The sequence below is a fragment of the Patella vulgata genome, chromosome 5 (genome assembly GCF_932274485.2).
Source record: "Patella vulgata chromosome 5, xgPatVulg1.2, whole genome shotgun sequence".
In the NCBI taxonomy this organism is placed as follows: Eukaryota; Metazoa; Mollusca; class Gastropoda; family Patellidae; genus Patella; species Patella vulgata.
Genome location: NC_065883.2, coordinates 67,210,576 through 67,228,747, shown reverse-complemented (window position 1 = coordinate 67,228,747; position 18,172 = coordinate 67,210,576). Strand labels below are relative to the sequence as shown.

The window sequence follows — 18,172 nt, the reverse complement described above, 5'->3', positions numbered from 1 at the left end:
CGCTGACTGACATTGTTTACCTTTCCTATAGCCGATATACAAGTGTGAGTTACCCGTGTAGTACAAGTGTGGGTTACCCGTGTATTACATGTACTTCTGGTCGCCATAACATACCCTTATCACATACATAATACATATAATTTACAAGTGTGAGATACTCGTGTATTAAATGTACTTCGTTTCGTCAAAACATACTTTTATTACATACATAATACATAAAATGCTAAAATATACAAATGTGAGTTACTCGTGTATTACATGCACTTCTTGTCGTCGAAACATACTTTTAATTCATACATATTAATACATAGAATACTAAAATGTACAAATGTAGGTTACTCGTGTATATATTTCTAGTCATCAAAACACACTTTTATTACATACATAATACATAAAATGTATAAGTGTGACTTACTCGTGTGGTACGTGTACTCGTTGTAAGGAGTTAATTCGTCTTAGTCCTGGAGTAAATTAGATGTTCCAGATTATCCTCCATGGCAGAGGTTGAGCGAGAGAGAGAGAGAGAGGCCAGAACACCACCATAAGGTAAAACTCTACAAGTTTGAATGATATAAAAGTGAGACTGATTCTGGAGATGATAATATATATGAGGTTGTACTATCTCAAGTTTTTACTAGTTTAATGTCTAACATCAACAAGAAATCCTCGTCCTATCTCTGACATATCTCTACTTTTATTTTGTTACTTTCTATAAGAACTGCCGTTATTTCAGATAACCCTCGACATGTCTTTACACGCCTCGCTTCCTATTAAGAATGATATCATCCCTTTCCTTTCGTATACAACTTCTTATATTCCACTCGGGTTCGAATCCCGTCGTAGACCGAGAACGAGGCGGGGAGGGGGGGGGGCTAGCAATTAGATGCCTCTAGCCGTTCGAATGGAACAGTAACCGAATGACCGCGTTCACAAAGCATTCTCCGACTTAAGTTTAGAATTTACCCAGAATTGTTCGCCTTATTTTAACTAATCTATACCCCTTTTTAAACTTGTGTTGTTTTAATGTATCAAATACACCAATAAGAAACTATGTGCAAAGTTTTGTGTTTCTGGATCAAAGATATCTTTTTCATAATCAGTGATTGAAAGGTGACTAAGTTCTTAACTTAAGTATGAGAATGTTTTGCGATCTTGGGACCAGGTCTCTTGTATATCATTGGTCGCACGTTAAAGATCTTCTGTGACGGATATGGTGCCACGGTCAGAGCAAAATATTTCCAGGAAATGAGGTTTAAAGTTCCACATTTTTGAACTAACCGGGTCACGTCTACTCTTCATCGAATTCTAATTTCAAGGTTTTTTTTGTTCCACGTTATCGTGTGCACGGGACCCAGGAATGTCGTCCCATCCGAGAGACTAGACGATGTTGCTTGGCATCCCCCACCCTCTGCATTCATCCAATTCCAACACAAGCGGTTCTTCTACGTGCACGCTAAGGTGTATACGGGACTTGTGTGTTCGTCCTATCGGAACGACTAGACGCTGTATTTGACAGGATCTCCGTCCCGCATCACCGACAAGGGGACATCACGCTGGCTAATCATCATCAATCACTCTCTTTTATTTGAAAGGCATCGATATTATGGAGGCTCTCACAATGTTTGACCAGATTCAACGTAAAAATTTAAAATCATGAATGCCAATATTAAAATATGTTATTTACGGTTCCGTTGATTTCATGGTTGGGGATTATTAGTTCTCGGGGCAGAATAATCTCTAAAGTTTCAAAATTTCCGCATTTGATAGCAGTCCAGGCGGAATCTTTTCTTTTCTAATTCATCAGTGGTTCGATACCCTAATTACGGTCAGCTATCATCGCGCAACTAGGCGAAAACTAAATATGATTTGTCTTTCATCGCTTTAAACGTTACACTACTCTCATAACTCACGCTTAAGTTCGTTTCACCAGGTTTCATCTATACGGGAATTATAGACATTAACGTGCGCGCGAGCCATGCACGCTGCACTAAACCACATCTGCCGTACAGGTGAAAGCACGCGCGGCGAGTCCCGGATGTTTCATCGCTTTTATAAAATGGCATAATGAAGAACTGGTTTTTAATTGCGACTCGCATCATTCCGGTCGAGTTTACAAATAAATGACAAAAACTGTCAAATAGCAAAAGATTGGGAGACGAAGTTGTATGATTTCTTGACATGACAGACAAAACACAGCCTTGAAGATTGATGAATATTCATCCACCTTAGCAACCCCTGTGTGTTAATATCATGAAATATGCCGCGTAGCGCACTACTTTATAGACAAATCGCAATAACAGACGTCAGACAAAGGCGTAATCAATCAAATTTTACAGAAACTAAAAAGGTTATTGGAGTCTTGGCAGGTAAATGTTTGCATTTCGTTGTCATGTCTTGAATAATGACATTAATCTGACGTCTGCAATTTACGATAGATGGAATCAAACGGCGGATTTTCTCAGGTGGAATTAGTAATGGCGGATAGAGGGGTTTGATTAATCTGGCGATATGTCTTTGTCAGGCACTGGGAGAAAAAAATAAAACAATCAATTTTCATGTATTAGATCACGATCATCACGATCATCGTCCATATTTTGTCTTAATATATAAAATACAATTCATACATGATAACATTTATATCAAAGGATAGACATTGGGTTTAATCAGTTTAAACAATCTGTTTTCATGTATTGGATCACGATCATCACGATCACCGTCCATATATCATCACGATCACCGTCCATATTTTGTCTTAATATTTCAAATACAGTCTACCACTGATAACATTTGTTTGGGTTTAACCAGTGTTAGAGACATTCCGGCTTCATTAGTCCACTCGGAGCAGAACAGTAGGACATTAAACCCTATTTCATTTCATTTCAGCAAAAGGCTCAGGGCCCGCTGGTATCCATACTAAACTTACACTGTCTATCTACAATTAGCTCCGCTTGAGAACAGACACTAAGCTAGTCAACCGACATTTTGATTCCTAAATCAACGATTTTAGTCGAAAACTTTAAAGAAACAGTATGTAAGATAAGAGCTAGTCATTCTTGTTATAATAGTTCGAAAATAGATAATGTAAAATGAATAATTTGAAAATTTCATTCAAATTACTCTATTGCGAGCGAAGATGTTGCCTTTGAAGGTTTGATAAGACGTGGGCAATAATTTCAGCCACCGTTCTGGTTGTTCGAAGCTAAGTCTCGCTCCTCCATTTTTAAATTAAATCAAAATATGGCTGAACCGTTCTTATCTATTTAATATTGAAGAAATCCGATGCCAGCGAAAGTTGATATGGCCTGGATCAGTTAATTAATGTCTAATTAATAATTTAGAAAACATTTCAGGCGTAAAGAAAGACCTGCAATAGACAGATTTAGCTCTTGCATAATGTATGTTTAAGTATACTTGGATAATTTTGAGAAATATATATTCCGCTTCAATTTAATATCATTGAAATGGTTTGTTTAGTATTTGTGTGTATGGCAGATATAAACGGAGTAGAACTACATTACAAGTACATGTATACTAAGTTTTGGATATGGCGGTCATTTAGGGCAGAGATCTATTCTCGAAGTAGATAGTTGTCTGTGTGCAGAATGACTAGTATCTTGTGAACCCACTGAAATTAATTTTGTCCTTCAGAGTGCCAGCGTATAACCTTGTTTCAAGTGTACACCGGGTAGTTCATTATATTGAAATCCATTAGGTCACCTATGCGCGTTGCGTCATAAGGTCTGTCAGTGAGTCAAGTGGCGTGGTTTCGATTCCCCAGTTTTATGTGACAAGGAGTAGGGTCGTCTGTCCAGCTTCGTGGTTTCTCTTCGGGTGCTCCGGTTTCCTCCCACTGCTAAAGACCCCTACGCGCAAGCGAATTATTAAAATAAAATTGAACCATATGTTAGTCCCGAAATGGCCCAGTTTGTGTCGAGTGGACGTTAAATCCCCCCGCCCCCCCTCTCTCTCTCTCTCTCTCTAACTATTACTAAGTGTTATTGAAACAATTTACATACAATATAGTAAGAAGTAAATATATATCAATTGATTGTCTATTAAAAAACCGAATAGGGTTTGAATTTGTTTCTTTAAAATAGCCCCCCCCCCTTATCTCCGTCTCTCTCTCTCTCTCTCTCTCTCTCTCAGATTCCTTAGCTCGACCAGAACTTGACCTAAAGCTTAATTAACAAGGTGTGTGTGAAGCAGACAGTGTTACGTCATCTGACCCGTAACTCATCCTGCATGCTGACAGTGGAATTATTAGGAGATTCCAGAGTGAAACGTAGTTTGATAACAAACCGATTGAAGATTAAACTTTAATGAACTGTGTCAGTCAACACGTCGTCGTAGTAATTGTATACATTGTCAGTCATGCCGTTTTCTTAGTTAGGATAGTTAGGCAAGTTTAATTATAAGCCCCACACAAGCCCACCCCAACCCGTGCCGGTTTTACCAAGGTGTATATATTATTTTTGACATTATCATAATCCTTTCTTACACTGTAATCTTAAAATTTCCTCACCATTCCCGGCTTTGCTCAATTGTGTTTTAAATGCACCTTCATCTGTTTTTGGTTGTCAGGGTAGGAGATTGGAAGGAGCATCATGAGTGTAATACCCTAGGATCCCTCTTCATCTAAATCCCGGCATGGCGCATGCCCGTCTTCCTTCATCGGCCCCGTTGGTGGAGAAAGTAGGAGATTAACCTCCATTTATCCCTTATCTCCAAGCTGATTAAAATACAAATCTATATTTCGTTTCGTTTTTTTTTAGACTTTCGATGGCCTCCACTACATAAGAATTAAAACGAAATTTTTGAACTATAAAAAACGAAACGAAATAGGATCTGGGTTTTAGTCGGATTCCTCATATTATCTCTCTCCCACTCGTCCAGGGAGGGACTGAGAATGAGCACGTGTTCATGGTAGGCTAGGGAGGCCCTACAGAAGTTTAGAGGCCGTTTTTGTTAAGTTTGGGGGACTATATTAGTCTTGAGTTTACGTCGTTTTTGATTAATAAGATTGTCACACACGAAATGTGTACATTATAAGCTAGAAACATTAGGATATACTCTGGAAACCATTTACAGTCAGTTTAAAAAAAAAAAAAATATTCTCGCCAGTCCTAGGGGCCAAAACCCCTCCACCCCTTTCGCCCACACCCCGCTCCCTCACTTTATTTGTTACCTTAGTGAAACCAAATCACCCTTGAATGGTTGACAAGTGTTAACCGGTTAAGGATGAAATAACTTTAAAGGTATGAATCACCACCTCGCGTTTTTATTCACTCCTGACTTTTTAATTAATAGTATCGATTACAACAAAACATTTTTACATTCACCTGTTTTTTTCCCTGACATCCGAGGTGAGAAACTCTTCATTAATAATTGAGCAATTTTAGAATTGAATACTAAAATATCAATAATCTGCACATTCACGTTGAGTAACGTAATCTAACATAGTATTTTAATACACTCCGATAAATTAAACCTTTAATGAATACAATAGTGACTGGCGGGAGCAGGATATTTTGTTAAAGGGGACCGGGGGTCCTCCGGAAAAATTTAGAAAACGAGTGTCTGTGGGGATTTCTGGCATATAACTGGACCTGAATAATAACATTATTGTGTTTATCAGCTACATCACCCCGATCAATAAAAAGCTCAAATTTACACCTTGTCACAGAATAATAGGTACATTTTTATACTGTCATTTAGGGGTGGGGTGGTCCCCATCTGGATCCGCTTCTGACAATAATCTAAGACCTAGATATATGACTGTGGCGTGCACAGGTTTGGTGCCAATGGGATGACTGTATTCCCCTAAGAAATACGTCTATATTAATATTTGCGATTGTCGGTTGTTTGTCTGTCTGTCTATCTGGTCAGGGTTGGCGGCTACACTAGGGCTGTCGCGAGGCAGAAATTTGGTGTATAGGGGTAGCTCGGACCGGGAAGTAATATAGGCCTGATGGCGCTGACCTACCGCTTCCGGTTTCGGAGTAATAGTACATAGTGCAGCGCTGGGTTATCCGGTAGTTTTACGTAAGAAACATCAAATAAACATTTTATTTAAAGTTAGTAACGGAGCTCGTACAAGTTAACAGTGGCAATTTTCAATTTCAGAAAGCTTAATTTTGATTTCAGTCTATGATTGGACCCCCCCCCCTCCCCCTGAAATGGATACCCAGGGGGCATGATGATAAAGACTAGATCAGTCTAGCAGAAACGTCACCCAGTAATAAAGAGTAATTATACTCCATAGAATTGTTACCTGTGTATGTCATTATTATTAATTGATTTTTCCAGCTGTTGAGTTTAGAGTTAGTCAGTTAGATTACAGGTAGGTGAATTGGGTGCATGCTATTACATTTATGGTTAAAGTAACATCGTTTACATCATCATTTGTTGGTATCTGGATGTACGATGATGACCCGGTCGTGGCTCCATATAGAATATGTAATGAAATGAAATGCGGTTTAACGTCCTACTGTTCTGTTCCGACTGGGATAATGAAAACGGGCTCCATATAGAACATGTAAAACATTTTATAATACAACTGGATTGAAATTAATGTAAGCATGGGCGTCACACATGGGGGGGTCCGGGGGGGGGGGGGGTCCGACCCCCCAATTGTTTTTCGGGAGAGAGGGGTCTGAATATACTTGGACCCCCCCAAAAAAATTACATAGTAGGCCGAAACTCCTATTTATTTACAACATATATTAGGATTAGTTAAGATTCTATCTGTATAAAACCTGTACATATCCCAATATGGTTTATACTGCTAAAATAAAACACAGAGATAATCATCCTGGAAACATATGTGAAGTGAAAAGTACCTGTGTTCCGTAAAATTGTGTGTAGTTTGCCTGTCAGTAATATTTTGTTAATTTTTTTCTGCCACTTATCAGAGTGAATCGCATGTAGGTAACCAAAAACATAACCGCCTAAACCAAATATTTATCGCCCGGTCAGCCAGCAACGTAACCATAATGCTTTTGCACGCGGTGTCTTGGTAGAAAGCATGGCCACATGGTGTTTGTTTATATTTTTTAGGGGTTTTAAAAAATGGGTTAGGGGTTAGGGTTGCGGACCCCCCCAATATATATGTCACGGCTACGCCTCTGAATGTGAGCAAAGGAAATGAATTGAAAGGAAATGGGGGTTTGACGTCCTACTGTCAGCTCCGTCTGGGCAAATGAAGACGGAGATATGCCATACAGTGTTCTATGAGGTTAAGTTTGCCCGGACTGAGCCCCCACTCCCGGGTCCTGGGAGGAGCGAGTCCTCGATGGGGGGGGGGCGCTTTCACGGGCATAATCATGAGGAAAATTTTGCCCGAGCAGCGACACTATGGCCTACTCTTATATCGAATTCCAACTGCCAAGGGATCTATTACGTGCATGTCAATGTATACACGGGCCCTCGGGTTTTTCGTATATCACCCGAACGACTAGACAGCTGTCATTGTCAGGCCCTGCATTCTGCACCAATGACAAGGGGAAACCACGCCGGAAAATCTCGAACTTTCAGGGCCAATGCAGGGGTCGAACACGCGACCTCCAGGCTAGCGAGCCAGCCTCTTACCCACTTCGACACCGTGGCTACGTTTCGTTAGGCGCTAAAAATCTCGATATTTTACGATATTTTTGTCAATTGAGGATCATTTTCCGACCAATGTGTTTTAGCAAAAAAACCTCAAGTTACCCCAGAAATACGCCAAAATGACGCTAGAGAACAAGTATCTTTCAACAAATTTCCAGCCCAGGTCACCCCCACCCCCTTCTCCGGATCCTGAAGCCGGGTAATTATCTTCCAATGATATTTTGATTTTAATATTTTGATATTAAATAATCAATCTACGTAAATTTTAGCGGTTAGTAAGCCGTGAAAAATTTTTATATTTTAGAAAAATGCAAATGGCGCGCAGAACCTTTCTATACAATTCTAGAAAATAACGCCCGAGGTTAAAAAAAAATGTGTTCGTTATCCCAGATTCCCAGAACATCGTTTGTTTTGGCGTATGTTTAACTTAAATAAGTTCCAATCACTGGCAAACACATAAAGTGTTAATCTGTTATAACGAGAAATACTTCTCAACTTCAAAGAATTCTGGGATACAAGATGGCGGACAATGGGCAAACAAATTAATGAGGAACGGATATTAAGAGTTGTAACAGTTGAACCAGATACACGCCTTGTGGCTATCAATTTCTAAAAACCACGAATAAAATCATGCAGGATCAAACGGTGTTTATATAATTCTTCCGATCTTTATATTAAACAATCTTTAACACGGTTTAACAAGTTTTAATTGATGTTTACAAAAAATTTTGATGTATCGACAACCATTCTGGCCTGTTAGTTTGACCTCAACCTTAGTTCAAATATAGTGTGAGCTTTTTTGTTCCTTTTTTTCGAGTTCCAACTGTCAAGGATTGTTTTACATGCCAACGTGTACACGGAACTTCGGTTTTCGTCCCATCCTAACGACTATACATTGTCCCTTAACACCACATTAAACGCCAATGTATTTCATTTCTGATTTTACATTGTGAGGAAAGAGAAGCAAATATTTTAATCGCACGTTTTTAAAAGGAGGGCGTTAAACCCCATTTCAATTCTGATATTTGGGGAAATTCTGATAATCGCGGGTTGTTTTTTTAAAAAGATAATTACTAACCTATAATTGGAAATTGTCCAATAATGGGTAAATACATTTTGATCTTAACTGAGAAAATTTTCAAGTGTAGATTTGAAAACACTTAAAGGCTAAACGGGTATTTAAAAAGTCATAAAGCACTAAGTATCTAAACCATTAAATGGTATATTTAGGTAAATAATTATATAACGGTAACTTGGATATTCCCCACCGCAATCTAATCAGCGTCGTTATTCTCAACACCTACAAATGTTACTTTACAACGACTGTTTTCGTTTCGGAAAAAAACGTTGCGGTATGAAAGATTGTATCACCCGGTCGTCTGCCAATAATTGAATATAGAATCTGTAATTATATTTAGACGTTCGTCGTGTTATTGTATTACAAGCTTTTAGAAGTATTTATTATTTATCGAGTTTTAATTCTATATGCTAGCTTTTTTTTCTTAAAACGAAAATATAGCTAAGGTTAATATATTTTAGTTTGTTTGTGAAACAAGTCTTCTGATTTTATTTGGGGTTAATGATTTTTACTCTGTATTTTTAGACAAAAAGAAAATGAAAAAAAAAACAAAACAAAGGAGTGGAGGTGGGGAGGAGGGGTGAACTTTGTAGGCAGCGCCGGATTAATCATTGTGGGGGCCCTGGGACCTTGAGCATACAGGGCCCCTCAACCTAAGACAAGTGGCCAGAACTGTATTATTATTAGACAAAATGAAAATACAAAAGATTTACAAAGGAGTGGGGGCGAAGTTTGTAGGCAGCGCCGGATTAACCATTGTGGGGGCCCTGGGGCCTTGGGTATTGGGGCTCCTCAACCTAACACAAGTGGCCAGAACTGTATTATTAGACAAAATGAAAATACAAAAATTTACAAAAGAGTGGGCGGCGAACTTTGTAGGCAGCGCTGGATTAACCATTTTGGGGGCCCTGGGGCCTTGAGCATGTGGGGCCCCTCAACCCAACACAAGTGGCCAGAACTTAGTATTATTCTACACACATGAATATAACTACATCAAAATTAATTTGAAGTCGGTCAAAGATAAACATATCAGCGAAGGCCACAACGTTACGACAAAGTAGCCGACCAGAGTTGATTTTCGACGAACGTTGAACACGGCTGACCCAAATATAAATGCGTTTTGTTGGAACCAAAACGCGAAATATCGCACGTAATGTAGTCTACACAGACATTACACATACACACCAAATTATCAAATAATCATAATCTAGGGGCTAAACATTGAAGAATACGAGTCCAGAAACCAACGTTCCTCGATTCATCGGAAACAAAAAAGAAAAAAAACTATGTTCTGCAATTACCAATGACATTTTTGACAGATGCTTCGAATATAAATGGGGTTAAGTTACCTTGATTCCGGGGGGGGGGGGGTCATGGTGGCTAAATGGTTAAGACGCCGGCTCACTAGCCTGGATGTCGGGTGTTCGATCCCTGCATTGGCCGAGAAAGTTCATCCAGACTTTCCGGCGTGGTCCCCCCTTGTCAGTGATGCAGGACGGAGGGCCTGGCAAAGACAGTTGTCTAGTAGTTCGGATGGGACGAAAACTCGAGGCCCCGTGTACGCAATGGCGTGCACGTAAAAGATACTCTGACAGTTGGAATTCGATATAAGAGTAGGCCGTAGTGCTGCTATCTGGTATGGCGTATGTCCGTCTTCATTAGCCCAGTTCGGAGCAGAACAATAGGACGTTCAACCCCATTTCATTTCATTTCGTTGTCTTTCCAGTCGGTCGCTACTTAACTTTGATACAAAAACAATAGGCAATGATGTCCCAACCGAGATGGTTTAATCAAAAGGCCACAGATCACTAATGATTTTCGCATTGATTTTAATGTTAATTCTCGTCCCTTAGACCGGCTCAAGCCGTTTCCCAATTTTTCACTGGGTAGGACGCTTTTTACTACGGATGGAGCAACATGTGACATTCGCTTGCTTAAAAGCACGTATAAGGTTCATCATGGAAAACTTGAGATACAAAAACTAGAAGTAAAACCTGGCAGAAAATGTATTTTCAAGCTCTTTTCTTCGATTCTACACCATAAAGTCAACAAAAATTGCCATGCAAAAGTGGCAAAAAGGAAAAGAGAGGAAATATTTGGTGAGCTGTGTCCAAAAGGCGGGTCGTATGATAGCTCTGGAGATGAGTATTTCGGATTTTGGACTGATTATGATGCACCTTTTTAAAAGACATATTTATTGTGAGCGCGATTGTACCACCCTTTAGCCCAGGCCAAGGCAGAGATCAAATAGAGGTCACGGTAAATCAGGAATTAATTTAGACAATATGTTTAACAGACAAAAAAAACATGGCACAAGTTGCTAGGTCTGTAATGTACTAATTAACAGCATTTTTATAACCGATTGCTGCATCTACTACTTTAGTAACAAAAACCCCGAAACAAAACAAAACCTGAAACACAAGTGACTTGTTTTGGGCTTAACACCGAAAGGTATGGCCAACTTCATTCCAGTATGATAATTAACGACATTCTTGTAAAAAAAAGGCATATCACGAAGCTGCACGTTTATGACAAAAACAGTTTTGTATATATTAAATATAAATATATGTAGTAGAAAGCTCGTTGTGCCCGGTTCCACATTTTCTCCATATTTTCGTTGGGTTGAACGTTTATCACTACAGACAGAGCAATAAATGGACATCTCTTTGCTCAAAAGTTTGTATGAGGTTGACCACTAAAATTTGAAGATACATAAACTTGAAGAAGTTGCATACTAAAAACATGTAACTATCCGCTGTAGGCTTACATATTACCTCTTAGCTCTGTTACGCTTTCGCCTCTGTATCTATGAATATTTGCCATATTTACCGAAACCCGCCAGAAAATGTTAATTCAAACCGTATTCTTCGATTTCAGACAACAAACCACAAAAAAGGGACATGCGAAAGGGGGAAAGGAAGAGAATGGCTATATATAGAGGAAATACAAATCGTGGGTATCGAGAAGGTGAGAATTAATGGTCTGGATCCTTTCGTAGTACCAAGAAAGATGTCTAGGGAGGAACATATTCCCAATGTCGCCGCCGACCCCCACCCCACCCCCGACAAAATGCAAATGATGACCAGTAACTATATGTTTTCCTTCTATCTATTTGGGAGGTTTTGGGAGGTCGCTAATCTGGAGGTCCCGTGTGCGATCCCTGTGTTCACCGAGGGCCTGGCAAGATACAACGTATGTCTTGCACGCAAAAGAACCCTTGGCAGTTGGAATTTGATATAAGAGTAAGCCGTAGTGCCGCTGTGCGGGCAAAATTGCCCTCATAGCACACTGTATGGCATATGTCCGTCTTCATTAGATCGGTCGGTGCAGTATACCCCATTTCATTTCATTTCATTTCTGTCTATGTGATCTATTTCATTTGGTAAGCTATTGAACTATATTCTAGAAGTTAAAACCCACATTGTGATAAGTCCATTATATAAGCCAGTCCACAGTAAATACATACCAGAGCCTTCTTTCCTCCCCTTTTTATGTGAAAATATCCAGAAATAACCGCTGTTATGTAGTTAAGATGCTGTGTAGTAGAAGTTTATTGATGTAGAGGATTAGTTTATTGGTGTAAAATGTGGGTTAATAGAGTGGTCAGTTATATCTATTACCTATATACATACTGATATAATATACCATTATAGATTGTCTACTTAAAGGGGTACGTTACAAGTGGTCAGTTATATCTATAGATAGATTGGCTAGTTAAAGGGGACGATTACAAGTGGTCAGTTATATCTGTACATAGATTGGCTAGTTAAAGGGAACATTACAAGTGGTCAGTTATATCTAGTAGCTATATACATATATCACCTGCATTAACCTTTTTTACATCTCAGCGTCCTTGACGAAAATTGAGTTGGCCTTAAAAATAGATTTAGCCACGGTACTATTGAAACTAACACGTGATTATTTTTTCTGTGTTCACATGTGGGATGATATGAAGAATTTTGCGCTGACATCAGCATTTCTGCCTACTCTTCGTCGAATTTCAACTGTCAAGGGTTCTTGTACAAGCATACCAGAGAGTACACGGGTCGATCTCAGTGTTTCGTCCTATCAGAACAAATTTCCATGTCAGTGAGACCGGACTTGAAAAATCCTGTTTTTCAAACACGGAACATTCTAGTCAAAAACCCACTCTCTTTACCACTCGGATAAAGGGCCGCAAATGTTTTGAATTCCTGGCCAACGGAGCTGATCTCCTGCCCAACCGTTCTGTTCTCCCAATCAGTCTTATATCCTACTCAAACAGTCTTATCTCCTACCCAACCATTCTTATCTCCTTACCCCCGTGTGATGTCCTGCTCAACCAGTGTGATCTCCTACCTACCGAACCAGTCTTAACTCCTACCCAACCAGTGTGATCTCCTGCACAACCAGTGTGATCTCCTGCCCAACCAGTGTGATCCCCTAACCAACCAGTGTAATCTCCTTCCCACCCTGTGTGATGTCCTACCCAACCAGTGTGATCTCCTATCTACCTACCCAATCAGTCTTATCTACTACCCAACCAGTGTGATCTAGTACCCGACCAGCGTGCTCTCCTACTCAGCTTGTGTGATCTCCTACCCAACCAGTATGATCACATACCCAACCTGCATTCGTACTCAACCCAACTGATCTCCTTCCAAACCGGTCTGATCTCCCCAACGATCGACCCCCCCCCACCCCAAACCGACATTTACTCTTTCACACAGCCTACCTGACCCCCTTTCCAATGAAACTGATCGCGTTTCCTTCTGAACCCTCCTGGTTTCCTGCCCAATCCACCTGATCACCGTTTCCAACCCGACCAGAAAATAAACCACACCATCTCGTATGGCTCGGGGTGTATAATTATCATTGGTTTAGTAACATATCAGATGGGTTGTGGGTTCGCCAATAAAGTAGTTTGTGGTCAAGATCTCTTTGAACCGTATCTTTATAATGGTCTCGTTTCATTGGCTTATTCTGGTAATAAACTGTCTAATCCGACATTCATCTTTAAAATAGAGATAATATCAAGATATGGATGGGCTGTAACGTATTTGGTTTACTAGAAAATGAAAAGTTTGGTCTCTGACACTCCAATACATTAAGTCGTTTTGTGTTGAAATAAATGAATTGAAACGAGGTTTAACGTCTTGCTGTTCTGCTCCAACTGAAATGAAATGAAATGTGGTTTAGTAGTTTATTGTTCTGCACCAACTGAGCTATTGAAGACAGGCATTGTTCTGTGTTCTGTGAGAGACAATTTACCCAGGCAGCGGCAATACATTCTACTCGTATATCTATTTTCGACTGCAAGGGGATCGTTAGCCTATTTATGCCTATATTGGCTTACACCAAACTAATTACTGTTAAAACAGTAACAACAGTTTATAGTGATCATTATAAACGACCATATTAATACTTGCAAAACATGCAACAGAGAAGTAGTTATATCCATATATACCTATTGTTATTAAAGTAGTTATATCCATATATACCTTGTGTTATTAAATAACAGAGAAATAGTTATATCCATATATAACTTGTGTTATTAAATAACAGAGAAGTATAATCTTTGAATGGTATTTAGTGATTGAACATAATATAACACAAGTCAACACCATAACAACCACTATACACATGACGTTTCGACAAAATTTCGCTGGTCGTTATCAAGCATATGTATACCAATTTTTTGTATATAAACAGAGAAGTAATTACATGTATTTATATATATCTTGTGTTGTTTTTGTGTTGTGAATTGTTAATCCTATATGTATATGTCATTCAAGTAATTAATTTTAAGAACTCAAATTTGTGAGATTATAAGGGCACGGAAACTCCAGTTATTTTTTGTTTGTGGGTCTTAGATATCACGACTTAAAAAACATACATTGTAAATGTTTTTATATATTTTATTGTGAAGCATTGGAACAATTAGAGTGTGGGCCCGATTAATTTTCCTGTTCTCAGTCCATCTATTGCAACATGTGGGTGTATCTTGCAAGGCAACTAAAAGATGCCTACATTGTAAATGTTTTTTATATTTTCACGGGAATAATACAGTAAGGTAGATAAAAATAGCGAGAATAAAGACAACATGTTTTAACCCCCTAGAGTTTGTACTGAAAACACATGTCTATACAGTACAGTTACTAAATAAACATTAACCCAACAAACTATGTAGGAAATATAATATTTTTATTTGAACTATAGGGCTATAATTTTCTTGTACACGTTTATTTATTTTTGTTTGAGAAATATCCTCAACGCCGCCCTTTTCATAACATCGGTGGTTTCTACATATTTTTAGTCAAGGTTTTTGTGTAATTCTCACGACCCAGTGCTGCTAAAAAACGACAGGCCACAAATCACGAAATTGATACTCACGACTTATCCAAAAATCCGTAACGACCGCGACGATCGGATTTCTTGCTATTTTTATGTGTTCCCGATCATTATTTGGCTGTTTTATGATTTAAGTTCGGTGCCACTCTATTTAAAAAAAACACCCGTAATGTTAAAATCATTTATCGGTGTGGAAACTTGGCGATGCGGAAAGGGGGGGAATAACTAACCCCGACAAGACCGTGTCAATGTCGTCGTTGATTCGTCTGCCAAAATAATTAGAGCTCCGCAGGTGTAGAGGATTTGGCAGACCTACACGGCAGTCGGCATTGAAATACCAAAATAATTATTTTAAGGATCAAAGTAAAAAAAAGAAGAAAAATTGGCACTGATTAGTGAGATTTATCACATGTGTACAAACCTAAAAAAAACGTTTTTATTAAATGTATCAACTCGCAGAGAAAAAATGGCGAAAACACAAATATAATTAAAGAAAAGAAAACATTTTTTTAACTGTTAATCTTAGTGCTAGTTTGTTGATTATAAGGCGGATTTATATTATGATATACATGTGTAACTTGCGTAATTTGTTTATTTTATAGAAAGTGTTGCTAGGAGCTGTCAACAGTTACTATGGTGCTGGCTGAAACTATACCAAATTCCCATCAATTTTTGTCTCTTAGAACTAGTTAGATTCAGCTTTGTATCGCTGTATAGTGTGAAGAATTCAATATGGAGAAATAACTACATGGTCTAAGTGAAACAGCCATGAAAAGATAAATAATTTATGCTGTTTTAAATATCTTGGGTTTACTTAGTGGTAATAAGATTCTCTGACTTCAAGCTGGAGTCCTTCGAGCGTAATTTTTGTTTTCTTCTCAACGTGTCTGGGTACTGTCGGTAAGGAACATTGTCCTGTCATTCTGATGGGACGAATAACCAATATTCCTTGTACTCGTTGGAGTGCATGTCAAGGAATCATTGACAGTTGGAATTCATAACGCCACTGTCAGGGGAAATGTCCGTGTTATAGCACATTGCATGACGTATGCCTGTCTTTATTTGCTCGGAGGACAATCGGTGGGCTCGCTAAGCTGGAGGCCAAGAAAGTTCATCGGCGTGGTTCCACCTTGTCAGTGATAAGAGACAGAGGGTCTGGCAAGGGACAACGTATAGTCATTCGGATGGGACGAAAAACCGAGGTCCCATGTACACGTAAAAGATCCCTGGAGAGTTGAAATTCGATATAAGAGTAGGTCGTAGCGCCGCTGTCCGGGTAAAAGTTCCCCATAGCATACTGCATGGTGTATGCCCGTCTTCATTAGCCCAGTCGGAGCAGGACAGTAGGATGTTAAACCCCATCATGTCATTTGATTTTATACCCATGGCGTTTATTTTCCCGGTTGGTGTAGTAAGGTAGGGCGTTAAACCCAATTTCAAGCTGAAGTCCTTCATGGATGATATCCGTACGTATCACACTGCAATTGACGCCGCTACATTTTGTACGCATAGTTATCAGGAACGTTATTGATATTTCAAACCGTACTTCTTGGCGGAAGTCGGCATATTGACAAAATCAAATTTTGATTATTGAAATTTTACAACGGTGCGAAATACCAACAGAGCTTACACTGACGGAAGAACTATATAGCTTACACTACTGACCGACAGGGCAGAACTAGGAGAACGCTAGATCGGAGACGGTCCTGCACATATGACGTCATACCTGGATTGTGCGTTACGGGTAGGTAAGCCAGGTTAGGCTTGGTCCAAGCTTAGAGTTAGGGTTAGCGCTAGCCCAGTTTAAATTTGGAGACTTTGACGAAATCTGCAGGTCCTAACCCTAACCTTAACCCACAATCCACATATGATGTCATATGTGCTAAAATGTTCAGGACCGTTGCCGATCTGGCGTTCTCCGAAAAACTAATGGTGACTACTTGGATCATGTAATACACATGCGCTGTGGTAGGTAAACATAGTTGATGTTCCCGTCAGTTCTTGTAGTATGCACATGCCAACTGCTGTAGAATATTTGATAATTAGTCAATTACTGTTGGCATAGTTTAACTATTCCACTTCAACGTCGGTGGTTCTTCTTCTAGCATGGTTATTCCGCGTTACTGATGCGGTGGGGTGGGGGTGGAGAGGGGTATTACTCGAGCGGTCAGGGTAATGGGCTGTCGACTACAATGTATCCGGTTCGAATCTTGTAGTGACGCCTAGTCGTTCTGATGGTATAAAAAATAAAACGGTTTTCACCCGTATACACTCGTTTAATTCGATGTAGAGTATGTCTCAAAAACTATTTTAACCCCCAAACATTACACACTTGTCAACTGAGTTCTTCTAGTTCGCATGTAAATTTCAAAATAATCCAATTATTTTGTTGATTGAACGTACGACCAGCCTGGAATCCGCCCTATTATTCAAAAACCATACGCACAAATAATAGAAGCTAGAGAGAAATGTCTGTATCAACTACATCGTGTCAATAATCTGCCTTCAAGCAATGCTGATCTGATTGGCAACTCTTGGTTAATTTATCTATATCATTTGCTTAAAAGGTAAACATAATAGACCCTAAAATGGATCCCTGGTGAACTCCATACATTAGTTCGTTTTGACTTTATCCAAACAAGTGAGCCACTTGAGCGAAACTTTGGTTCGCTAACCTGTAGGTCCCGTGTTCGATCCATGCGTTTGCCGAGAAAGTTCATTGGGATTTTCCGCCGTGGTTTCCCCTTGTCAGTGGTGCAAGGCGGATGACCTGACAAGGGACAACGTATAGTCGTTGGGATGGGACAAAAAACGGAGGTACTGCCACGTACACATTGGCGTGCACGTAAAAGATTCTTTGACAGTTGAAATTCGATTTACATGTAAGAGTAGCGCCGCTGTCCGGACCGAATTTCCCTCATAGCACACTGTATGGCGTATGTCCGTCTTCATTAGCCCAGCTCGGTGAGTATGGTGTTGGTTGGTTCACTAACCACCGAGTTCCAGGGTTAGATCTCACCCAGTAATCGACACAGTTCCTCGAGATTAACCAGTCTGGTTTCTCAATATCATTGGTTCAAGACAGGTCGTTCTAATGGGATGCAAAGCCAAAGTTCCGTGTCCACATTGGCGTGCACGTAATAGAAAGCTTGACATAAT

At 39.5% G+C, this 18,172-nt stretch overlaps 1 long non-coding RNA gene across 1 annotated transcript; it reads left to right on the top strand.

Annotated features, from left to right (window-relative positions):
* Positions 1-376: 376 nt before the first annotated feature.
* On the top strand, positions 377-15,760 carry LOC126820470 (uncharacterized). The gene is made up of 4 exons (XR_007679966.1): positions 377-546; positions 6,307-6,340; positions 11,561-11,650; positions 15,616-15,760. It is a non-coding gene; the product is annotated as an uncharacterized LOC126820470 (long non-coding RNA).
* The last annotated feature ends 2,412 nt before the right edge of the window (positions 15,761-18,172 follow it).